The sequence below is a fragment of the Notamacropus eugenii genome, chromosome 5 (assembly GCF_028372415.1).
Source record: "Notamacropus eugenii isolate mMacEug1 chromosome 5, mMacEug1.pri_v2, whole genome shotgun sequence".
Taxonomy (NCBI): domain Eukaryota; kingdom Metazoa; phylum Chordata; class Mammalia; order Diprotodontia; family Macropodidae; genus Notamacropus; species Notamacropus eugenii.
In genome coordinates, this window is record NC_092876.1 from 139,933,229 (window position 1) to 139,959,211 (window position 25,983).

Sequence of the window (25,983 nt, forward strand, 5' to 3'; positions counted from 1 at the left end):
CAAATTTTCTCCACATCTGTCCCCTTCCACACCCCAAAACAGCATGCATGCTGATTACTCCTTCCCCCAATCTGCCCTCCCTTCTATCACATGTCTCCCTTCCCTGTCCCCATCTTCTTTCTTTTCTTGTAGGGCAAGACAGATTTCTGTACTCCATTACCTGCATTTCGTATTTCCCAGTTGCATGCAAAAACAATTCTCAGCATTTGTTCCTAAAACTTTGAGTTCCAACTTCTATCCCTTTCCCTTTCCCCCACCCATCCCCAATGGGAAGGCGAGCAATTCAATATAGGCTATATATGTATAGCTTTGCAAAAGACTTCCATAATAGTCATGTTCTGTAAGACTAACTATATTTCCCTCCATCCTATCCTGCCCCACAATTATTCTATTCTCCCTTTTGACCTTGTCCCTCCCCAAAAGTGTTTACTTCTAATTACTTCCTCCTCCCATTTGTCCTCCCTTCTATCATCCCTGCAACTCCACTTATCCTCTTCTCCCCTACTTTCCTGTAGTGTGAGATAGATTTTCATACACAATTGAGTGTGCTTGTTATTCCCTCCTTAAGCCAAATGTGATGAAAGTAAGCTTCGCTTTTTCCTTCTCACCTCTCCCTTTTCCCCTCCATTGAAAAAGCTTTTCTTTCCTCTTTTATGAGAGATAGTTTGCCCCATTCCATTTCTCCCATTCTCCTCCCAATATATTCCTCTCTTACCCCTTAATTTTATTTTTTAGATATCATCCCTTCCTATTCAACTCATCCTGTACCCTCTGTCTATATGTATATATGTGTGTGTGTGTGTGTGTGTGTGTGTGTGTGTATAATCTCTCCAACTATCCAAATACTGAGAAAAGTTTCAAGAGTTACAAATATGATCTTTCTATGTAGGAATGTAGACAGTTCAACTATAATAAGTTCTTTAGGATTTCTCTTTCCTGTTTACCTTTTCATGCTTCTCTTGATTCTTGTGTTTGAAAGTCAAACTATCTTTTCAGTTCTGGTCTTTTCATCAAGAGTGCTTGAAAGTCCTCTATTCCATTGAATGACCATTTCCCCCCCTGAAGTTATACTCAGTTTTGCTGGGTCAGTGATTCTTGGTTTTAGTCCTAATCCCTTTGACTTCTGGAATATCATATTCCAAGCCTTTCAATCCCTTAATGCAGAAGCTGCTAGATCTTGTGTTATCCTGATTGTATTTCTACAGCACTCAAATTGTTTCTTTCTAGCTGCTTGCAATATTTTCTCCTTGACCGGGGAACTCTGGAATATGGCTACAATATTCCTAGGAGTTTTTCTTTTTAGATCTCTTTCAGGAGGTGATCAGTGGGTTCTTTCAATATTAATTTTACCCTCTGGTTCTAGAATATCAGGGCAATTTTCCTTGATAATTTCGTGAAAGATGATATCTAGGCTGGTTTTTTTGATCATGGCTTTCAGGTAGTCCCATAATTTTTAAATTGTCTCTTCTCAATCTATTTTTCAGGTCAGTTGTTTTTCCAATGAGATATTTCACATTATCTTCTATTTTTTCATTCTTTTGGTTTGGTTTTGTAAATTCTTGATTTCTCATAAAGTCATCTGCTCCATTCTAATTTTCAAAGAACTATTTCCTTCAGTGAGCTTTTAAACCTCTTTTTCCATTTGGCTAATTTTGTTTTTTTAAAACAGTCTTCTACTCATTGGCTTTTTGGACCTCTTTTGCCATTTGAGTTAGTCTATTTTTAAGGGTGCTATTTTCTTCAACATTTTTTTGGGTCTCCTTATCAAGCTGTTGACTTGCTTTTCATGATTTTCTTGCATCACTCTTATTTCTCTTACTAACTTTTCAACTCCACCTCTCTTACTTGATTCTCAAAATCCTTTTTGAGCTCTTCCATGGCCTGAGACCATTGCATATTTATTTTGGAGGTTTTGAATGCAGAAGCCTTGACTTTTATGTCTTCCTCTAACAGTGTGCATTGTTCTTCCTCAATCAAAAGGATGGAAGAAAATACTTGTTCACCAAGAAAGTAACCTTCTATAGTCTTATTTTTCCCCTTTTAGGCATTTTTTCAACCAGTTACTTGACTTTTGAGTCCTTTGTCAAGAGGAGGGTATACTCTAGGGACCTGTAAGTTCTCAGTTCCTCCAAGGTGGCACAATCAAGGGAGTTTACTCCTCTTCTGACCTGCTCACTGGTCTGGGAGCAACCAAAAACTTTTCTGCCCAGGATCTGTGAGAAGAATTCCCTCTCCACAACTCCTTCCAGCTCCACCAACCAGCTCCACTCCTCCTCACCCTAGGGCTGCCACGCAGGGCTGAGATCCAGATCAGTTGCTCAATTCCCCCAGGGTCTTTAGGCAGAGGGCTCCCAAAATGAAGGCTGCCACTGTAGTGGTTGCTGCTGGCAGGACCAGACCATGTTCCCTTCTCACCCAAGTGAAAGAGCTTTCTTACTGTCCTTTGAAGTTGTCTTTGGCATTTGTGGATAGAGTAATCTGGGAACTACAGCTGTTACTCATGATTCTGCCCCCTGAGGCCTACTCTGGTCATGTCTCTGCTACGCAGCATGGCTAAGGCTGAGTTGTGCTCCACTCTAACTCTGGTGCAATAGACCTTTCCTATTGACCTTCCAGGCTGCCTGGGACTGGATATTTCTTTCACTCTGTAGTTTTGTGGCTTCTTCTACTCTAGAATTTCAAAATCTTATGTTCTAATAATAATAGCTAACATTAATATACTACCCACTATGTGGAAGGAAACAAGCTAAGAACTTTAGAAATACTATCTCATTTGATCCTCACAGCAAACCTGGGAGGCAGGTGCTACTATTACCTCCATTTTCTAGTTGAGGAAACTGAGACAAATGGATGTTAAGTGACTTGCCCAAGGTCACACAGCTAATATGTGTCTGAGTCTAGCTTTGAACTCAGGTCTCCCTGATTCCAATCCCAGAACTGTGTTCACTGCACAACTTAGCTGCCTTTTACTAAAACTATGCGAGGATTATCCTCTTTCAGTGAAGCATTACTAAGTCTGGGATCTGCAGTTTCTAAGTCTGCTCTCATTTCTGGGAACTGAGAGGAATTAATATTGTATTATATTAATCACTAATTATTAATTTCCGATCCACTCTTTTCTTCCTATTTCGGTTAAGGTCCAACCCCAGAAAAGGTTAGTCAGCCTCTGAGGAGATTGCTCCTATTTCACCTAGGAGACCAAATTTATGTTTTGAACATAAACAGAATCCAGTCTGGGTAAGCCTTTGCCTGGGGAAAGAACTGCCTGTCCTTAATCCCTTTCATTAAAGTTCAGAGCAACTCAGTTCATGAAGGAGAAAACCACCCAAGCAGATCCTGATAGAAATGGCTACCCTTGCCCAGATACTTTGAGACTGTTGAGTCACATGATCAAGCTATTTTCTCAGCAAGAGGAGCTGAAGACTTTTAGCCTGCCCTCTAATTAAATGTTCACCAATCAGGACTGATTTTTCACTTGTCAGGGGAGTTCCCGTTCAGAAGGTATTTAAGGTGCTTCAAAGACTCCCTTGGCATTTTTGGTTGTCAAGAAAAACCACTGACCATCAATTTATTGATTGTTAGCTACCCTAAATAATAAATTGATTATTAATTTCCCAGAAACTCTGTCTCTTGGAGTTTTTATTTGTTGTAGAACTCAAGGGCAATACCAATCAGACCATCCAGCTCTTCACACAGTAGGATTCTTCTTTCTCCAACCAACTCCCAGCAACAATGTCTTTCCTTTAACTGCCTTTGCTCCCAGAAAAGCAGCTGTGAAGTCTCTCTTTTCCATCTCTTTCCTTTTCTCTTTTTTCATTTTCTATGGTGTCTTTTTTAAATTTCATTTTTCATTTTTTAAATTAGTATTTTAACTTTTTCTCAATTACAGGTCAAGACAATTTTTAGCATTCATTTTTACAAGATTTTGAGTTCCAATTTTTTCTCCCTCCCTCCCTATCCTCTTCTGAAAATGATAGGAAATTTGATATATTTTATACTTGTGTTATCATGTAAAATATATTTCCACATTAATCACAACTGTGAAAAAAAGAAGCAGATCAAAAGGGAAAAAACATGAAAAGAATGAAGTGGGAAAAATATGCTTAGACCTGTACTCAGAATCCATCAGTTCTTTATCTGGATGTGGATGAGTCCTTTGTACTTATCTTGGTCCTGGACTAAGTACCCCTTTGCCCCAGTGAGACAGACCTTTTCTGCCAACCTTTTAAGTTTCTTAGACTCAAAAATTGTTTTACCCTATCTGTTTGCTGGTTCTACTATTCTAGGATTTGCTTTTGGGGAGCTATTTCTTGTTGTTTGGAGGTGAATATGGGAGAGTTATGGTAATTTACTGCTTACTCAACCATCTTGGCTCCTGGAAATGTCTGTGGTCTTTCCTTTTTCTTAAGCTATAGAGAGCAACGAAGGACAATAAAGGCATCTCTGAGGGTTTCTGCTTTCTCAAGCTTCAGACAGAAACAAAGGGCAAGCACAATCTGTCATCAACCAATCAGCTCTCAGTCAAGTAACTCCTCTCTTCCAATCAGCATTGCTCTCAGCAAAGTGAGTGAAGAGCCTGTCTCCTTTGTTTCTGCCTTCCTATGACTCTTCCTGCATTCAGCTTCTTTGCTGATTTCTAATGCTTAAAATTAGAACTTCTTATGAGTAGTGACTCTATTTTAACTCAAGTCGACATTCAAATCCATAGTTCTCTTAGATATGGAAAAAAGGAAGGGAAAAAGCATTTATTAAGCGTGTTGGGCACTGTGCTAAATTCTTTGATCTTCATATCAACCCTGGGAGATAAATGCTATTCTTAGCCTCATTTTCTAGTTGAGGAAACTGAGATAAACAGAGGTTGGATGACTTTTCCAGGCTAATAAAGCAATTAAGTGTCTGAGGCAGAATTTGAACTCATGTTTTCCTGACACCAGAGCCTGATGCTCTGTCCACTATGTCACCTAGCTGCTACAATCAGGTAGAAACACTATAAATTTTCCCTTAGTTTCCAAACAGTTATTTGTTTCATAGTTTTTCAACTATATATTTCAAAACTCTGAAAATAGTCATGATTAAATGAACTCACATACCTTCATGTACTATAGCCACGTATACCTTAGTGCTTTTGCCTCTGCACTGCTTTCAAGCAATCCCTTTCAGTTCATTTAATCTGAGACATAGTTTTCTCTCAGGTCTTTAGAACTATCTCAAACTGCTCTTTCCACACAAAAGTCCTTTTTCTGCTCCTTTTGTCAAAGGTGAATACCTTGCATAATTTGAGGAAACTGAGGCCTGAAGAAGCCAATACAATGCAACACTGGCAAAATCAGAAACTGAATTTCATACTTATTATCCTATCAGGATTTTCTTACTTTGATATAATCTAAATCTTCCCTGTTACAGTACTGATGAATTTTCATTTGTCCTACCCTTGGTGTAGGAAAACAGCTAATCTCTTAAATCTGCTTTTCTTTTTTTTTCTTTTCTTTTTCTAATTTATTTATTTAACTTTTAACATTCATTTTCACAAAATTTTGGGTTCCAAATTTTCTCCCCATTTGTCCCCTCCCCCACCCCAAAACACTGAGCATTCTAATTGCCCCTATCACCAATCTGCCCTCTCTTCTATCATCCCTCCCTTCCCTTGTCCCCATTTTCTCTTTTGTCTTGTAGGGCCAGATAAATTTCTATACCCCATTACCTGTATTTCTTATTTCCTAGTAGCAAGAACAGTACTCGACAGTTGTTCCTAAAACTTTGAGTTCCAACTTCTCTTCATCCCTCCCACCCCACCCATTCCCTTTGGGAAGGCAAGCAATTCAATATAGGCCATATCTGTGTAGTTTTGCAAATGACTTCTATAATAGTCGTGTTGTGTAAGACTAACTATCTTTCCCTCCATCCTATCCTGTCCCCCATTACTTCTATTCTCTCTTTTGATTCTGTCCCTCCCCAAAAATGTTGACTTCAAATTGTTCCCTCCTCTCATTGCCCTCCCTTCCATCATCCCCCCCCCACCCTGCTTATCCTCTTCACCCCCACTTTCCTATATTGTAAGATAGGTTTTCATACCAAAGTGAGTGTGCATTTTATTCCTTCCTTTAGTCGAACGTGATGAGAGTAAACTTCATGCTTTTCTCTCACTTCCCCTCTTTTTCCCTCCACTAAAAAGTCTTTTGCTTGCCTCTTTTATGAGAGATAATTTGCCCCATTCCATTTCTCCCTTTCTCCTCCCAATATATTTCTCTCTCACTGCTTAATTTCATTTTTTAAAGATATGATCCCATCCTATTCAATTCACTCTGTGCTCTTTGTCTCTGTGCTCTGTGTGTGTGTGTGTGTGTGTGTGTGTGTGTGTGTGTGTGTAATCCCACCAACTACCCAGATGCTGAAAAGTTTCAAGAGTTACAAATATTGTCTTTCCATGTAGGATTGTAAACAGTTCAACTTTAGTAAGTCCCTTATGACTTCTCTTTGCTGTTTACCTTTTCATTCTTCTCTTCATTCTTGTGTTTGAAAATCAAATTTTTTTTTCAGCTCTGGTCTTTTCATCAAGAATGCTGAAAGTCCTCGATTTCATTGAAAGACCATTTTTTCCCTGAAGTATTATACTCAGTTTTGCTGGGTAGGTGATTCTTGGTTTTAGTTCTAGTTCCTTTGACTTCTGGCATATCCTATTTCACGCCCTTCGATCCCTTAATGTAGAAGCTGCTAGATCTTGATTGTATCCTGATTGTATTTCCACAATACTTGAATTGTTTCTTTCTAGCTGCTTGCAATATTTTCTCCTTGACCAGGGAACTCTGGCATTTGGCCACAATGTTCCTAGGAGTTTCTCTTTTTGGATCTCTTTCAGGCGGTGTTCTGTGAATTCCTTGAATACTTATTTTGCCCTTTGGTTCTAGAATATCAGGGCAGTTTTCCTTGATAATTTGATGAAAGATGATGTCTAGGCTCTTTTTTGGATCATGGCTTTCAGATAGTCCCATAATTTTTAAATTGTCTCTCCTGGATCTATTTTCCAGGTCAGTTGTTTTTCCAATGAGATGTTTCACATTATCTTCCATTTTTTCATTCTTTTGGTTTTGTTTTGTGATTTCTTGTTTTCTCATAAAGTCATTAGCCTCCATCTGTTCCATTCTAATTTTGAAAGAACTATTTTCTTCAGTGAGCTTTTGAACCTCCTTTTCCATTTGGCTAATTCTGCTTTTGAAAGCATTCTTCTCCTCGTTGGCTTTTTGAACCTCTTTTGCCAATTGAGTTAGCCTATTTTTCAAGGTGTTATTTTCTTCAGCATTTTTTTGGGGGTCTCCTTTAGTAAGGTGTTGACCTGCTTTTCATGCTTTTCTTGCATCTTTCTCATTTCTCTTCCCAGTTTTTCCTCTACCTCTCTAACTTGATTTTCAAAATCCTTTTTGAGCTCTTCCATGGCCTGAGCCCATTGAATATTTATTTTAGATGTTTGGGATACAGAAGTCTTGACTTCTGTGTCTTTCCCTGATGGTAAGCATTGTTCTTCCTCATCTGAAAGAATGGGAGGAGATATCTGTTCACCAAGAAAGTAGCCTTCTATGGTCTTATTTTTTTTTCCTTTTCTGGGCATTTTCCCAGCCAGTTACTTGACTTCTGAGGTTCCTCTCCATACCAACCTGGCCTCCAGATCTGCCCAGCTAGTGCTTAGGGGTTGAGATTCAAGTGCTGCTTCCCAGCCTCCGGGCTTTTGGCGGGGCTGCTATTCAGTGTGAGATTAAGTTCAGGTGCTCAGGTAGAAGCAGGGCTGCCACACGGGGCTCAGTTCTCTCTGGGGGTTTACATGGAGACCTTCAACAATGGATCTGGGCTCCTCCCTGCTTTGGGAGCCCCTGTCTGCTGCTGCCTCCCGAGGGGGCCCGAGCCACAGGGACACCCTGCTCTCCCCTCGGCAAGCCAAAATGACCCTCTCACTGACCCCTGGTGTCTGCAGGTAGAGGGACCCACGTGGCTGCTAGAGATTCTGTCCCTGAAGCCCACCCGGATCCGCTCCTCCCAGTGCTGCATGGCCAATGCAGGGTTGGGGTCCGCTCTGGCTCTGGTGCACAACGGACCCCTGGTGTAGGTTCCCTAGGTCTCCCCAGAACAGAAATCCACTCCGCCCCACCTCCCTGTGGCCCTGCCACTCCAGAACCTGCCGGGAGCTCCTCCCCACAGGTATTTTATGGGTTGTGGGTTTGGAGCTAGCATATGTGTATCTTTCTACTCTGCCATCTTGGCTCCTCCCCCTTAAATCTGTTTTTCTTGAGGCAGAAACTTACTTGTTGTGAATTGGCTCCTAGATTTTTCTCATCTGTGACCCTCTATTCTCATTCTCTTTCAATTCCCCTTCCCACCAACTCACCCCCCCACATTCCTTTTTTTTGAAAAAGTTCTCCATTGAGATCCAAACAGTTAATCTATGATATTTCAGTTGGATGAAAAACCTGCAGACTTGTTCCATAAGTACACACATCTTGGACAACAAACAGGATCCAGAAATGAAATGTAGAAAGGGAGTGACTTGGATTGCCTTTGAAAAGTTGTATAGTGTTTTTAATGACTACAAGCTTCTCTTTGAATCAAAGCTCTACCTTTTAATATTAATATCTTTCTTATGATTTTGTATGAGATACCAATATCTTTGAAACTGTGTTGCACCCAAAGTTACATAAAGAGACACAGGGTGGGAATGAGGAGACTACTACACATTAACAACCAAGATATGTGCAAGAGAAGGAGCATAAAGGATGTAAAAAAGTAAAAGAAATGAGGACAATAAGGTGGTAGAAAAAAGGGGTACCATATCCATTGGCATCCAAGAAATATCAAGAGAAAAAGTTCTCTAAGCATTGGATAGCCCCCATGTCCAGAGAATTCATGAAAGGCAATGAACAAGAATCATTCACAATGAGATGATATGTGATCATTGATGAGACCAAAGATCCATCAAAGTATCAGCTATCCAGAGGTCATTTGTTAGAAAGAGAAACACTTATTTCTGCCCCATTAGGAAATTATCAACTTTCCAGATCCAAGCATGGTGCTTTAAACATAATGGACAGTTAATAAATGTTTGTTGAATTAACTGTTAGATTCTTGTCATGTCTGTCTTTATCTTTATTCATTCTTATCACCTAGTGCAAAACCTTGTCACAATCTTCTACCAACCCAATGACCATTCTCCCTCCTTTCTTAGAGGTATTCAGGACTTGGTTCACCATCTTCTTCTCTATCCCAACTTCTGCTCTCATACTTGATGGTTTTGACATAAATGTTGATATCCCCTCAACTGTTCTTGTCTTCTTGTTCATAAATCTTCTAAAATTTCATGATCTTTATCTTTAACTTCATCTCAACAACACAGTTTGGACATACCATTGATCTGACTATCATCAATAATTGGTCCATCTTTATGATCTAGAATTCTGAAATCCATTTCTTTAACAAAAACCTCCTTTCCTTCAATCTTTGTCTCATGTCTCCTAAAACTATTCTTGTCCCAAAGGTCACCTTCTGTTGTTCTATGTCTCCCTCTTGTCTCAATTCACCACCCCTGCCATGGCTTCCCTTTCTTACTTTCATAGTCTTAACTTTATGGTTGACCAGATCAACTATATACTGTCAGTTGCCATTAAATCCATTTTTCTCTTATCTAGCCACCAATAACATCTCACCAAACCCCAAAGATGGGTTATCTAGCTTTTCTATTCCCATCCTATATTGCTGAATGTTCCTGGAGAAAGTCCTGCAATTATGTGGACTGGGTTCATTATTTATTCATTTTTATCTAATCTCAGCTGAACTCTCACTGCTGCCTGGTAATTATTTTATTCATTATTTTTCATACACTACCATGCAGTTGTTATTTCTAATCTTTCTGTTTTTCCTCAGATTTCCTGTGCTACCTTTTTCCTCTTTCCTCTGAGCAGAAGACCTTGCCTCCCACTTTATTGAGAAAATAGAGGGCATCCGTTGTAAGCTTTCTCTTCTACCTTACTCCACACTTCAAAATTCCTCTTCATCACCCTCCATTTTTTCCTCCTTTCCCCCAGTTTCTGATGAAGAGGTTAGTCAGTTAGTCAATAAACATTTATTAAACACTTACTATGTGCCTGCTAGTGAATGGCTAGGCACCATGTACACAAAGAAAGGTAGAACACAGTTCTTCTCATCAAGGAGCATAAATACTAATGAACATAACTATTCAGAAAGCTCCAACATCTATATATCTGGCTTTAATTTACCCCCAGAGCTCCAGTCCCACATCACCTACTGGACATAAACACCTGGCTGCTCCACAGGCATCTCAAACTCAACTTGGTCAAAATGGAAGCCATTCTATCCACCTCCCTGTTCCTCACCAATAATCTCTTGTCCAAAATTTTTCCTTTTTGTGCATGGCCCCACTGTTCTTCTAGTCCTCGAGGCTTGTGACTTTGAAATCACTCTTGCTTCTCCCCTGTCCTGCAACCGCCATACTGACAAATTTCATCACTCTTGCCTCTATAACATCTTTTTCTTTTCATCCACACAGCCTACAAGGCATTCATAAGGCTCATGCACTATCATCTCTCTCCTGGACTATTGTAATGGCCTTCTAATGGGGCTTACAGTTTCCCCAGTACAGCTACCAAACTGATATTGCAAAAAAAGGTTTGACCATGTCATTCCTCCTCCCTAACCCCTTTTAAAAAACATCATTATCTCCCTGTTTCCTCTAGGATAAAATATAACATGTTCAGGCTACCATTTAAAGCCCTCTACAATGTGGTTTCCATATATCTTTCCAGTCTTATTTCATATTACTACCTTTCATGTACTCTATTCAAGTAAAGTTGGTCTACTAGTTGTTCCTTGTAACAACAACAACACCAACTATAGCTAACATTTATATAGCACTTACTGTATACTTGGTACTGTGCTTTACAAATATTATCTCATTTGGTCCTCACAACAACCCTGGGAAGTAGGTGTTATTATTTTACCCATTCTATGGATGAGAAAACTGAGGTGAAGTGACTTGCCCAGGGTCACACTAATAAATATTTGAGTCTGGGATTGAACTCAGGTCTTCCTGACTCCAGGCCAGTATACTATCCATTGAGCCACTTAGCTGCCACTCCCACAACTTTGCCTTTTTGCTCATGTTCTCCAACATCTTACATGCAATTCTTCTTCACCTCTACTTTGTAGAATTCCTGGATTCCTTCTAAGCAAAAAAAGCAAATATCACCTCCTACAGAAGACCTTTCCTTTTCACCAGCTTGTACAGTGGGTAGAAGGAAAAACTGAGATAAAAACCAGCCTCAGACACTTATTACCTGTGTGACTCTAAGCAAGTCATTTAACCTCTCTCAAACTCAGTTTCCTCATCTATAAAATGTGGCCCATAATAGCTAACAACTTTCTAGGGTTATTGAGAAAACAAAATATGTTATTTACAAATTTTACAGTGCTATATAAATACAAGCTTTTACTTACTACTTTACTTACTTTACTTACTACTACTACTACTACTACTACTACTACTACTACTACTACTACTACTACTACCACCACCACTACTACTACTACCACTACTACCACTACTACCACTACTATTACTACTATTGTGGTTTTTATTTTTATTCCTATAGTTATTGTCACTCCATGCCTCTTGAAATTGCTCTATCTATACTTTGGATTTACTAATGCATTCCTCCATCCTGTAGAATGCGAGCTCCTCAAAGCATCATAGGGTCATAGGTTTAGAACTTGAAGGAATCTCAGAGGTCACCTAGTGAAATGCTTTCATTTGACAAGATGAAAAAACCCCAGAGGTTAAGAGGCCTCTCCATGGTCACACAGGTAGTAAAGCAGAGCTTGGCTTTGAACCTCTGATTCAAATTCAGTATCCTACTAAATCCAATGGCCTTGATTTCATTTCTAAGGGTCAATTTTATTATATTTTATTTTCTCTTTGTATCCCAAGAACCCAGCAGGGTACCTTGCTGGTAGTAAGTACTTAACGTTTGTTGCATTTATTTGAATTTAATCGAGTCTGTAGGCTGTTTACTAACTAGAAACTCCAAAATGATAAATAGTGAATCGCCCCTTCAGGGTATAGAGTACTATCTTCCAAACTGTCTACCCCTCATCCCCCAAGGTTCTGCCACCACAGAGGGTTTCTAGACCTGCCATCTGGTGTTTCAGGAGCTTCCTAATATACTTCCCCCATCACCTGGCACATTGCCGGTGTTAAGTGACATCCCAGCAAGGTATCACATCAGTGCTGTTGCCTCCTTATTGTAGGGTGGCTTTCCTCTAGCTGTCTGGCTGAGCCATGATTTAGCCCAAAACTGTACTTAAGGTTGTCATGGTTTTAAACAAATGATATTGCCTATGGCTAATTACAGCATTGTCTAACAGACTCTCCAGAGCCCAGGTAGCTCTTGGATTCTGGCCAGGAAGTGGTACCTGGGAGAATGCTCTCTGGGAAAGGTTGCCAGGACCTTTAAGGAGGAGAAGCAGGAGGAGGGTCTGAGACCTGGCCATTCAGCAACGCACTTGAGGTGTCTAGCCCATGGAGGAGATTGGTTTCGACCATAGTTCCTGCTAAACTGCACATATGCTCAGCACATCCAAAAATACTTGATCACCCCCTCATCCTCAGCATTTCAGCATATATCACCCAGCAGGGCAGTGTGTGTGTGTGTAAATCAAATATTAAATAAGATCTGGTCCTAGTTGGTAACAAGGGTTTTTTCCATCTTTTTTTTTCTGGAAGAAGGAGAAAGGGCAGGATCAGCAATAGGTAAAGTTGTTAATCAATGCCAAGTAGTCAGAGTTCATTGACTGACTCTCATCTCCTTCTCTGATCAACTTCACCGCTCTCCTTCCCTTTCTGTATCTTGCCTCCCACTTTCTTTTCTGTTTCCTTCTCTAGTTTCCCTTTATTCCATGTGTCATATCTCCTGGTGCCCTTTTCTGCCCCTCTGGTTGTCCAATGACTGTCCAAAGCACCACAACCACACTTCACCTTCATTTCCAGGTCTTCTCTATACCATTGTAGTTCATGCTTCAAAATTACCTTTCTCTCCTCCTCTTCCTCTCATCTCCCAGCCCCATTAAAATTCCCTTCACCTCAGAGTACCTCTGCTAGGTAAATTCATAGCATTTTTAACTGGGAGGTATCTTAGAGATCTAATCTGATCCTTTATCTTACAGGTGAGGAAAATAGACCCATACAGAAGATGTGACTTGTCCAAGGAAAGCAATCTGAAGTGGGAGGGCTAATAGTGTTTCTATCTAAACTCTTCCCAGAGCTATTAACCCACATTAATAGCTAGTGTGACAGACCCCTCTCCTCATTCCTGGAGAGGTTCCCAAATGTTTCCTCCTCTCAGGGTCTTCTCCTCCACTTCCCCCTTCCCCAAAGTATGTCTTTTGTGAAGAAACTTGTAAGGAAATGGTACTCCAGGCAGGAAGGAGAATGGCAAGACTCTAGCCCACCTTGGGGATTCTTCCTTTTTCATCATTTATGCTTTTGTTTAATTGGCCATTACTGGCATCCCCAAACTTTAGGGGTCTATTTGTGTCTTCAGGGTGCCCCAGTGCCTCTCAGTTCTACTGGCCAGTGGAAACCCTCTCTCCCACACTCCTAGCATCCTGATCACTTCTGACAATAACTTTTAAATACTTTTAATTTTTAAGTTATTTAAAGGAATGAAAGTAAAGTAAACCTAATTGACAGAGCAGACTTGTCACGTTACAGAGCATGGGAATTGCATCTACAATCTTGATCTTACTTAATACCTCTAATCTAGCCTTAGAGGCTGGCAAAGCTTCTTGGGCTAATAAACTTTACTTCCATTCTACTTAAGCAGATGAGCCTTTCTGAGCCCAGGAGTCTGATGTAATGAAAAGAGTCCTGTATTCAGATGCCAAAAGACTGTGTTCAAATCCTGTTTCATCACAAACTAATTCTGTCGGTCAAGTCATTTCACTTTCTCTGAGCCTTGATTTCCCCACATGTAAAACAACTGCTACAGCTCTGACATTGTGTGATACTTTAATTCTATCTTGTCTTGGGAGAAAGGTGGTACAAATCCACTGTTAGGTGCACCTCCAAACCTGCTCCCAAGTCCCTCTTCCAATTGTAGGCTGCTGTCAATTCTGCCTCCACCCTCACCTCAACTTTGGTTCGCCTTAGTCCACTGGAGAAGGAAATGGCAAACCATCCTAATATCTTTGCCAAGAAAACTCCTATGGACAGTATGGTCCACAGATCATACTGAACGGCAACATTTACTGTCTTTGATATCTGTTTGCTGTTTTACTTGGATAAATAGGTTTACTAGTTCTTCTTGGTAGTAAAGGGTTAAATTGGTGAATCTGAGCTAAGGGCTGCCCTCCCTGTTATGAGTGACCAGAGAAATACCTTTCCATCTGAACCCCTAAAAACATGTACCTAGACCAGATATATTCAATAGAGCATTTATCTATCTATCTATCTATCATCTATCTATCTATCTATCTATCTATCTATCTATCTATCTATCTATCTATCTATCTATGTTCTGTCTAGACACACATATGATTCTAGTCTGATACCCTTCTCAAAAGCTGGAGAAAAGAATACTTACCATTGTGATGATCCTGGGCCTTCTCCTTACCCCTTTTATCTCCCCAGCTACCTTACTGTCAGTACAAGCACTGACCTCTGCCCTCCTCCTTTCTGTGGAAGAAGGCCAGATCCCAGAGATCTATGTTACCCTCAGGGCAAGTCTATACATTTGGATGACCCATATGGATATGGATTTGTTCCCATATATCTTACATATAACATTAACATATAATAGATTTTGTTTATATGGCACTTTAACATCCTCAAAATACTTTTCATATACTATTTCATTTGAGCACCATGACTATGAGGTAGCGTGTGAGTATTATCCCCATTTTACAGATAAAGAAAGTGAGGGTCAGAGAGATTCAGTGATTTTCTCAGGGTCACAGGGGTAGGAAATATCTGAGGAGGGTTCAGAACTCCCATCGTCCTAACTCCAAGTCAGGCATTCTCTCAACTGTACTTGGCTGCCATTCAGCATGACACGGTAGCCAAAAATCCTAATGAGATCTCAGGTTGTGTTAAGAGATAAATATGGTGGTTGACTCTTTGCTACCACTGGCTATACTTATTATCTTGGTCACTTTGGGCAGGTCACTTAGGTTTTTTTTTTATTAGTTTATTTATTTTTAGTTTTTAACCTTCATTTCCATAAGTTTTAAATTTTCTCCCCTCCCTTTCCCCTTCCTTCCCAAGATGGCATGTAATTTGATATAGGCTCTACATTCACATTCCTATTAAACACATTTTCACATTAGCCATATTGAATAGAATTATAATGAATAGAAGAAACCATGAGAAAGAAAACAAAACAAAAAAGAAAATAGTCTGTTTCGCTCTGCATTCTGACTCCATACTTCTTTCTCCGGATGTGGATGGCATTTTCCATCATGAGTTCTTTGGAACTGTTTTAGGTTCTTGCATTTCTGAGAAGGGCTAAGTCTATCAAAATAAGTCCTCCATCACTATGGCTGTTACTGTGTACAATGTTCTCCTGGTTCTGTTCACTTCACTCAGCATCAGCTCATATAAGTCTTTTCAGGTTTTTCTGAAGTCCACCTGTTTATCATTTCTTCTAGCACAATAGTATTCCATTACATTCATATACTACAACTGTTCAGCCTTTCTCCAATTGATGGGCATTCCTTCAGTTGCCAGTTCTTGGCCACCACCAAAAAGAGCTGCTATAAATCAGGTCACTTAGTTCAACGGAAAGAGTATTACCTTTGGATTTTGGTAGCGCTGGGTTCAAATCTCAGCTTTGCTACTTACTACCTGTTGGGCAAGTCCGTTTATCTCCCTGCATTCCAGTCTGGTTCTGGACTATGTGGCCTGTAAAGCCCTTAATTATAGCTGGTTCCTTTGAACTCCAAATCTATGATGTGATAATCCCATGATCTCTGTGAGCCTGTTTCCTCAGCTGTAAAAATGAGGGATTTGGCTTAGATTATCTTTAAGGTACCAATTGTATGATCTTGGGCAAGTCATGACCTCTCTGAGTCCCAGTTTCTTCTAATGTAAAAAGAAGTATATGGACTAGATAATCTGACCCTTTCTGCTCTATGTCTATGATTCAGTGAGCCTGCTAGAGCTAAATCTGGGATCCTGTGACTACAAGAGGGACCATTGAAGGGATCAACTGAGCATGGCTGGCCTGGGAAAGAGCAGGCACAGGTTGGGAGGAGCAGATAGTTGTACTCAACTATGTGAAGGGCTTTCTTTTTTTTCCTTTTCTTTATAAAGAAGGGTTAGACTTGTGTTCACAGCTCCATGAATAGTGCATCAATGTTCCTCTTTTCCCACTGACCCTTCAACATTTGAAATGTTTTGGATCAGCTTTGACAATCTGATAAGTATGAGGTACAATATTAATTTACAATAATAATAGTGTTATAAAAACGTTTCATAGAAGATCAGATTTTTTGTGTTTATCTGTTTTGCAGATTTTTTCCCTCTTTTTAAAATTCTTTGTTATAAGGGATGGTTTTCTGGGGGAGGAAGAGGGAAAGAAGAAGGATATAATATAAAACAAAAAGATATCAATTAAATCAACTTAAATAATCTCAATGTACAATTAATTTGATTGTGAGTGTTATTTAATTTCATCATTAAATTTTGTGTTCATAAACTCAGTATTAGAGTTACAGAATTTAAGAGCTGAAAAATCCATAATATTTTCTAAAATAATCCCTCATTTTACAGATGAGGAAACTGAGGCTAAAAGAAATTAAATGGTTTGAACTCAAGGTCACACAAATTTTAGCTGCAGGGCTGGGACTAGAATTCAGCACTTTTGATTATAGCTCACTGGACTTTAATCCCACCACAGAGTCAGGGTCAGTCTTCATATATTCTTGGTTGTATAGTTTTTGGTTATCTCATAATTTTAAAAACACAAGAGAGGGATTGTAGCTCTCCATTATCTCCTGTCCTCACCTATCACTCAGTGAGAATCTGCTGTATAGCAGAGTGACACAGTAGAGCCATGAAGCCTTGGGAGAAAGGGTCTGTGAGAAAATAACCTTGGGAAAAAGATAGCTTCAAAGCCTGGGTCCAATGATGACCATTTTTTGGGTGATTGGAAAGAGCTAAGCAATATGTGTGTGTGTGTGTGTGTGCGTGCGTGTGTGCACACGTGTTCATGTGCATATGCATTTACAGACATTTTTAGACATGGACCCTCTGGGCAGATTTGAACAATAACTATTTTTTCTCCTAATTTCCAAGATCCGTGAAATTTCAACTCATATGAAACTTCTCTGACCCCCAATTATATACAGGCATACACATGTGCGCACACACACACACACACATAAACACCAACACACACTCAAGAAATGAGTGTCTTCTACCTAGAGTTCAATCCAGAAGGATCTCTGGAAGAGAGCTATTCCTCCTCTAGGATATCACCCCTTTCTCAGTTTGCTCCTCCATCCTCTTATAAGGGGATGGGATAAAACAAGAAAGGGAGTGGGATGTCTGAGGGTGATCATCCTGTTCTCTTCCTGGGAGATCAGCTTTCACTGGCTATCTGAGTTTTAATGACTATACAGGGAAATAGGGGATGCCCAGCACCCAGCATCCCTGCTTAAAGATCTTAGTCTAAAATAGATGAGGATATGCTAGCTGCTGCTTAGAGCCCATCCCTACATTAGGTGCTGTGTTTCTATTTGAGTGGCTGGATAAAAGGGGATTTAAACTGAAAGTGGAGTGGGTGGGGATAAAACTGTACACACTTATTCCCCAAGCCAGATGCCACTGAGATCATACAAGGTACAACATTGGAGGAAAAATATTATCTAGAAAAGACAAAGTATTGTAAAATATACAAAATATACAAAAAAATATTACTAGAAAAGACAAAGAACTCATAGGAAACACTCTTCAAGAAGGAAGGACAATAACAAAATCCATAGTCTCATTTTCCCTAAATAAATGCAGAATAACAATGATAAGAGCAATATATAGTATATGTTATATTGTACATCATTCTGTATTATATACATTATGTGTGTATGAATGTGTGCATACATATATGTATATAGCATTTTTTCATACCAAACTATCCCATTGCTCCTTTTTCTCTCTCTCTCTATATATAGATAGATATAGATATAGAAATATATATATGTATATATATACACACACACACTTTCTAGATTTCCTTTTAAAGTTTGCAAAGAATTTTAAAAATAATATCTTGTTTGATCCTTACAACAACCCTGGGAAGTAGGTGCTAGTATTAATACCTTTTTTACAGAATATACAAGCTGTAATAGAGATGTTAATGCATGGAGGAAAATTCAACCTCATAATTATCATTCACACTTGATGAGATGAGTCTCATGATAAGACTCTAGCATTGGACAGGTATTTTCGTCTAGAGCTAAGATAGTATTGTTTTAGAGAGCTTCAACTGAGAACTCTCCCTCCACCTGTGCAGATAGCCACCTGTTCTGTGTCTTAGAGTCTTAGAGAGTTGTTTGAAGGCACTAAATGGTTAAGGAATTTATCCAGTGTTACTCAGCCCATATGTGTCAGGCTAGGGACTTGAACCCCGATCTTCCTGACTCTTAGATAGTTGTCTCTCCAAGCCCCTATCATTGATTAAGATATACCTTATTCAAAAAGTAGACATCAAGTAACAGGAGCACTGAGTAGATTAGTATGAAAAGATGCTATGTTCATGAGGAATTTCACAAGTTGGAGGGAAGGGAAAAGCATAGTGAACTTTTCACTAAAGGTCAGTGAAGCCAGAAACAAAAACAATAATGTTTGTGGGAGTTTACTATGGAGATGAGTTTGGGAAGCAAACCACAAAAGCTCACCGACGCATAAAACCAGTAGTAAGGGACAACTTTCCAGAACTGTCCAGATGTCTGTGGGTTCTCTCTGCCAAAAACCAAGTGGGTGATAAAGCCCTCCTTTAGTTATGTATTTGGTTCTTTATTATAATTTCATTCTTTAAGAGACAGAAGATCAAAGAACTATGGTCAATCATTCAGAACTGAAATGTTAAAATAGAAATCATGGCAAACTTGGGAGGGAATGACCTTCCAATCTTAGTTGTGGGATATAAGTCGGGGAAAATTTGACAATCTGATATGCGCTTTATATTTAGGGAGAACAGATTTCATAGTGTTAGGCAAAGGAGAGGAAGGATCACAAGGGCTGAAATTCTCAAGGGGAAATTAGTTCAAAAGGAATGCGATACTTCCAAGAATTAAATGCTGACAACACAAACACATTATTCTAAGAAGGATAAAAATGAGTGTGTGTGTGTGTGTGTGTGTGTGTGTGTGTGACTCTTAAAAAGACTGTTACGGATGTACAGGAAATTCATAGACTAAGATTTATTTTAAAAAAAATATGCATACAGAAAGTAAAAGCCAAGACATAACTGCAGAGGAATACAAAAGAATGGCTGGCCCCATGAGAATAATGTTAGGAGTGCTAAATCTCAGAATGAACTGGCGATGAATGCCCAGGAGAACCAAAAAAGAATTTTTATAAAGCTGTACTGGGAGCAAAAGAAATCTCAAAGCAAATATAGAACTTTTGTTTGGGGTAGATTGGCAAAGCTACTTTACTATTTTGCATCTCTTTTCTCTACCAAGGACAGTAATCATCAGAGTGCAAAAGAGGAAAAAATACTGAAGAGGAAAATAAAATGAAAGAGATGTGAGGAGAGGGTAAGAGCACCCAGAAGCTGTCCTTGGTGGGTTCAAGTTATCAGGTTCAGATAAATGAGATCCCAGGGAACTGAAAGAAGTTGCAGGTGTAAACGCTGTTGATAATCTTGGAAAAATCATAGAGGACTTAGAGGGACCTCAGAACTAGAGCTGAAAAAAATGTTGTACCAATTTTCAAAAAGGAGGATGATACAAACTATATACCAGGGAGCTTGATTTCAATTCCTGGCAAAAATTCTAGGACATATTGTTAAAGGGATAGTGTGAAGGTATGTAGAAAGGCAAATGGTGATTACTAAGAGCCAGCATGAATTCATCAAAAATAGGTCATGCCAGACTAACCTCATTTCCTTTTTTCCCCTTTTTACAAGGTAGGCTGGTAGATCAGAGGAATAACAAAGATACAGTGCACTTGGGTTTCAACAAGGCATTTGACAAAACTTCTCATGATATTCTTATTGACAAGATGGACAAATGTGGACTTGACACTAATAAAGTTAAGTGGATTCTGAACTGTAACACCATAGAGAAATGACAATTGGAATAATTTAAACCTTGACTGAGGTTTCCTTTGGACAAAGGAATAAAGTATGTGCTTTTCAAATTTCTAAGATTATAGATTTAGAACTGGGAGAAACCTTTGAGGCCATTTAGCCTACTTCCCTCTAACTTATGCAGGTGAGCTAACTGGGGCTTAGAGAGATGGAAAAGACTTATCCAAGGTCACACAGGTAATAAGGTAGCCAGTAGCAGAACCAGAATTTGAATTCAAGGTTCTAATTTTAAAATCCCTCACATCCTTACAATATATGCATGGCTGCTCTGCAGATGACACAAATGTGGAAAGGATACCTAGCATGCTGGAGAACAGTCAGGGTCCATAACAGTCACAACAGGTGAAAAACAATGGGTCCACCCTTATAACATAGAATTCAGTAGGGGCAAATATAAAGTTAAATGTTTGGATTCCAAAAAGCAATCATGTGACTAGAGGATGGGGGAGGTGTGACTAGAAAACAGTTCATGTGAAAAATATTAAGGGCTTTTAGTGGATTGTAGGATCAATATAGGTCAACAAGTTTAAAGTCAACCAAAATTTATTCAGTGCTTTCTATGTGCCAGGCATTGTGCTAAACACTGGGGATGCAAAGAAAGGCAGTAACCGTCCCTGCCCTGAAGGAACTTACATTCTAATCAAGGAGATGATGTGCAGATAACTAGGTACACAGAAGATATATACAGAGTAGACAGGAGATGGAAGAACAGGGAAAGAGCTCTTGCAATAAGGATACAGTGGGAAAAGCAGGCTGATGTGAGTAGGGGAGGGGTAGAATTGAGGTGGGAGGAACAGTTGATGGGAAACAGGGTTGGCATATACATAGCTAAGGGTTCAACTATCCATTGAGGAAAGAGTATGAGCAGAGTATTATTAGATGAAGGGATCTTGAAGGAGGCATTTAATTATGCTTCAGGTCTGACCTCATGGCAGGCAGTGATGTTGTGTGCTTTGAGGTCTTGGAAAATGACTCACCTCATAAAAGAAAAAGGGGTGAGACTTCAGTTAGAAAGCAAGAGTGCTCTGACTTCCCTGGAGAAGGTCTTGGGTATTAAGAAATGGAAGAAGTCTTATCCTTGGAAAGCAGCCTAATGCTAGAGATGGACCTAGGGCAGGGCCCCACAGAATTGGGAGGTGGGCAAAGATCTGGGCATACCTGAAAATGGCATTGGGGAAGGACCTTAAAGAACTGGGGACAAAAGTTGCTGGGAAAACTGAAAAATAGTATGGCAGAAACCAGGTATAGATCAACATCTCACACCATATATCAAGATAAGGTCAAAATGGGTACATGGTTTAGACATAGAGGATGATATTATAAACAAATTAGGAGAGTAAGGACTAGTGTACCTGTCAGATTTATGGAGAAAGGAAGAAATTATGACCAAACCGGAGATTGAGAACATTTTGAAATGCAAAATGGATAATTTTGATTACATTAAATTTAAAAGCTTTTGCACGAACAAAACGAATACTACCAAGATTAAAAGGAAACCAGAAAGCTGGGAAATAATTTTTATTGCCAGTGTTTCTGATAAAGGCCTCATTTCTCAAATGTGGAGAGAATGGAGTCAAATTTATAAGAATACAAGTCACTCCCTAATTGATAAATGCTCAAAGGATATGAACAGGCAGTTTTCAGATGAAGAAATATGGAAAAAGTGCTTTAAATCACTATTGATCAGATAAATGCAAATTAAAACAGTCCTAAGGTACTACCTCACACCTATCAAATTGGCTAAAATGACAAAAAGGAAAAATAAATGTTGGAAAAGTGGAAAAATTGGAACCCTAATGAACTGTTTGTGGAGGCTATAAATTGTGCATATCCTTTGATCCAGTAATATCACTACTAGATCTGTTTCCCAAAGAGATCACAAAAATGGAAAAAGACCCTTTTTGTGGTGTTAAAGAATTGGAAACTGAGGGAATTCCCATCAATTGGGGAATGGCTGAACAAGTTGTGGTAAAAGTTTGTAATGGAATACTATTGTGCTATAAGAAATGATGAACAGGCACATTTCAGAAAAACCTTGAAAGACTTACATGAACTGATGTTGAGCAAAATGAGCAGAACCAGGAGAACATTGTATGCAGTAACAGCAACTTTGTGTGATGATCAACTTTGATAGACTTAGCTCTTCTCAGCAATATAATGTTCTAAAAGAGTTCCAAAAGACTCGTGATGGAAAACGCTATACACATCCAGAGAAAGAACTATGGAGTCTGAATGCAGATCAGAGCATACTGTTTTCTCTTTTTTTCCCTTTCTCATCATTTTCCCTTTTGTTCTGATTCTTCTTTCACAACAAGATTAATGTGGAAATGTGTTTAATGTGACTGTACTATATTATTTAATATGATAGCCTTAATTAGATTGCATGCCATCTTGGGGAGGAGAGAGGGAAGGAAAGAAGGGAGAAAAAAATTTGGAACTCAAAATCTTATAAAAGTGAATGTCCAAATCTATCTTTACAGGCAGACAGAAAAAACAAAGTACTATTAAGTGGGGGGAGGGGGGGAAAATCTGATGGGGAGGATGTCCCAGTCCTTCAGTTCCGGCAGTAGAAATTGCCCTGAGGCAGTACCCAGTAGAAATCAGAAGTTGTCAGGTACAGACAATGAGAGTCTTGTTCCTAGGCTTAAGTCACATACCTGGAAATTGATAGAAAGTTTTTTCTTACATCAAACCTAAATTCATCTCTATGTTAGGTAGACATAACTATGGGTTTACAATGTGTCCAATGCTTATCTCATATATATGTATATGTATGTGTACATATATACATATGTAGCTAGAGATACATGTATATGTATGTGTGCATGTATATGTGGTTGGTTGGTTGTTGTTCTTCATGCTCAAAGAGGAATAAAATGACATCACTATGTTGGGGTCAAGGTAAGTACGTTCATCTGTGGCTAATCAGACCAACATAAACTGAGAAAGCACATTTATGGCCTACTTACTCCATTTGAATATTTGGAGTGGAGATAGCTCTAAATTTGCATATCTCACATTTCCTTTGAGCTATTACTATTCTGGTTTGCTCATATAGCCTTCCTTGTTGTGGGCGCTCCATGCCAGGGGTTCTGTGCCAGTGTCTCCCATGTCTCATAATCAATTCTAAAGTTCTTCAGAGAGGCTTTGAGAGTGTTCTTGTATCCTTTCTTCTGACCTCCATGAGAGCACTTGCTTTGTGTGACTTCTCTGTAAAATAGTCTTTAGGCAAATGTGTTTTTGCCAATCAAACAACATGGCTGTCACACTGAGCCCATCAGAGCTGTGTTCTCTGCAGTAGAGTTTGAATCCTTGGCAGTTCGGTTTGAGAAAGGAACTCAGTGTCTGGTACCTTATCCTACTAGGTGATCTTCAGAATCTTCTTAAGACAATTCAAATGGAAGCGACTCAGTTTCCCAGCATGGCACTGGTACACTGTCCAGGTTTCACAGGCATGCAACACCTACTCTGTAGACCTTCAGCTTGATAGGCAGCCTAATACCTCTTCTATCCCACATTTCTGAGCCTCCCAAACTCTGAGCTAGTTCTGGCAATGCATGTATCAACATTATCCTCCATGTGTACAACACTGGAAAGTATAAATTCATTTACTTTGGCAGTATATGTGTTTGCATATGTGTGTGCATGTATATACAGATGTCTGTATATATACACATGTGTATATATACATATATGTATATTACATAGAAATGTTTTGGAGATTTGAAAATGAGACACTTGGTAACTTTCCTATCAAAAGCCTAAATAAGTTAATAAAGCCTTTTTACACCTTCTAGCTACTGCTCCTCATTCTACCTACAGGATAAAGTAGAAGATGTCTGGTCAAATACTGGAAAGAAATGATCCAGAAATGAACTTATTCAAATGACAAAGCACCTATTATGTACTTTCTATTTGGAAGCCATTGTGCTAAGTGCTGGAACAACAAATAGAAAAGCAAGGCAGTTTTTGCTCTATTAGGAGCTCATATTCTAATGGTAAACAGCACAAATAAAAAATTTCAACTTCAAGTGGAAGTTAGAAAATTCTCATGATCCTTATAGTATAACAGCAAAGAAGATGGTAATACCCCTTTGTTAACGTCATTTCCATTGATGAAATCCTATCTGTTTCTGATGGTGAACTATCTGACAGTACCAAGGACTCTGATAGTAAAAACTTTCATTTCTGGTCTTTAATAGCTACAGCACCCACAGAAGCAATTGCCAAGTGGCATCTCAACAAGGGTTGTTTCCCTAGCTGAAGGCTTGGGTGGAGATGGGGGGATGAGGTTGGTCTAGAAGCATTACTCTCCCCAACTCTCTTGGGTTCAAGGTCCTGGATTTTCTCCTTCAGGGTTTGAGAGGAGACAGTGGAAGTGGTGGTGGTGGTGTTGGTGGTGGTTTGACTTACCTGATACACAGCACCTCCTAGGTCTCCCTTAGGGTGCCTTGCTACCTCAACATCATGATCCCTACTAAATCTTCTCTTAACCAAATTAAAGATCCTTAGTTCAGTCAACCAATTCTCATATGGCATAATATTCAGGCCCTTCACCATCCTGTTGGTTGTCCTTTGTATGTGCACCAGCTCATCAAAGTCTTTCCTAAAATGTGACACCCAGATATGATTTGACCAAGGCATAGTACAGCAAGAGGACTGATTCTAGTCCTGGACCTTGCTCCTCTTAATACAACATATTCAACTAGCTTTTTTGGTCACCATATTACAGTTTGACACTTTGACTTTGTAGTCTACTAATAGTCTTGGTACACTTTTAAAAAAATAATATTTGATTTTCCCCAATTACACATAAAACAATTTTTAATATTCATCACTTTTTTAAGTTTTAAGTTCCAAATTCTATCTCTTCCTCCTCTCCCCCTCCCTGAGGATATAGATATATCTGATATAATCTGATAGAGATTATACATGTACAATCATGTGAATGATATTTACATAAATAATGTAAAATATTTCCATACTAGTCATTTTATGCAAGAAGACAAGAAAGAAAGGAAGGAAGGAAAAGAAGGGAAAGAAGGAAGAAATAGAAAAATAGTTTGCTTTAATCTGTATTCAGACAATATCAGTTCTTTCTCTGGTGGCAGATAGTGTTTTTCATCATGAACCCTTTGGGAATGTCTTGGATCATAGTGTTACTGAGAGCAGCTAAATCGTTTTTACAATATTGTTGTTGCTGTGTACAACATTTACCTGGTTCTGCTAAATTCATTTTGTATCAGTTCATGTAAGTCCTTCCAGATTTTTCTGAAATCTGCCTGCTCCTCATTTTTTTAGCACAATAATATTCCATCACATTCATGTACCACCACTTGTTTCAGCCATTTCCCAATTGATGGATATCTCCTCAATGTCCAATTCTTAGCTACCATAAAAGGAGTTGCAATAAATATTTTTGCACAAATAGGTCCTTTTCTCTTTTTTTAAATCTCTTTGGAATATAGACCTAGCAGTGATATTGCTGGGTCAAAGAGTATGCATAGTTTCATAGCCTTTTGGGCATATTTCCAAATTGCTCTCCTGGAATACTTTAAAGTGCCCTGCTGTCTGTCTGGTCACTAGTGTCAGTAGATGTGGGGTCAAATGTCTATGC

General features: G+C 39.1%; 1 long non-coding RNA gene across 1 annotated transcript in view; it reads left to right on the forward strand.

The window, feature by feature from the left end:
* LOC140505258 (uncharacterized) overlaps positions 1-20,447 on the forward strand; it is a 106,623-nt gene extending 86,176 nt beyond the window's left edge. Inside the window, exons 2-3 of the long non-coding RNA XR_011967429.1 lie at positions 19,738-19,812; positions 20,188-20,447. This is a non-coding gene — a long non-coding RNA (uncharacterized lncRNA). The remainder of the gene's footprint in view (positions 1-19,737; positions 19,813-20,187) is intronic.
* Positions 20,448-25,983: the final 5,536 nt, after the last annotated feature.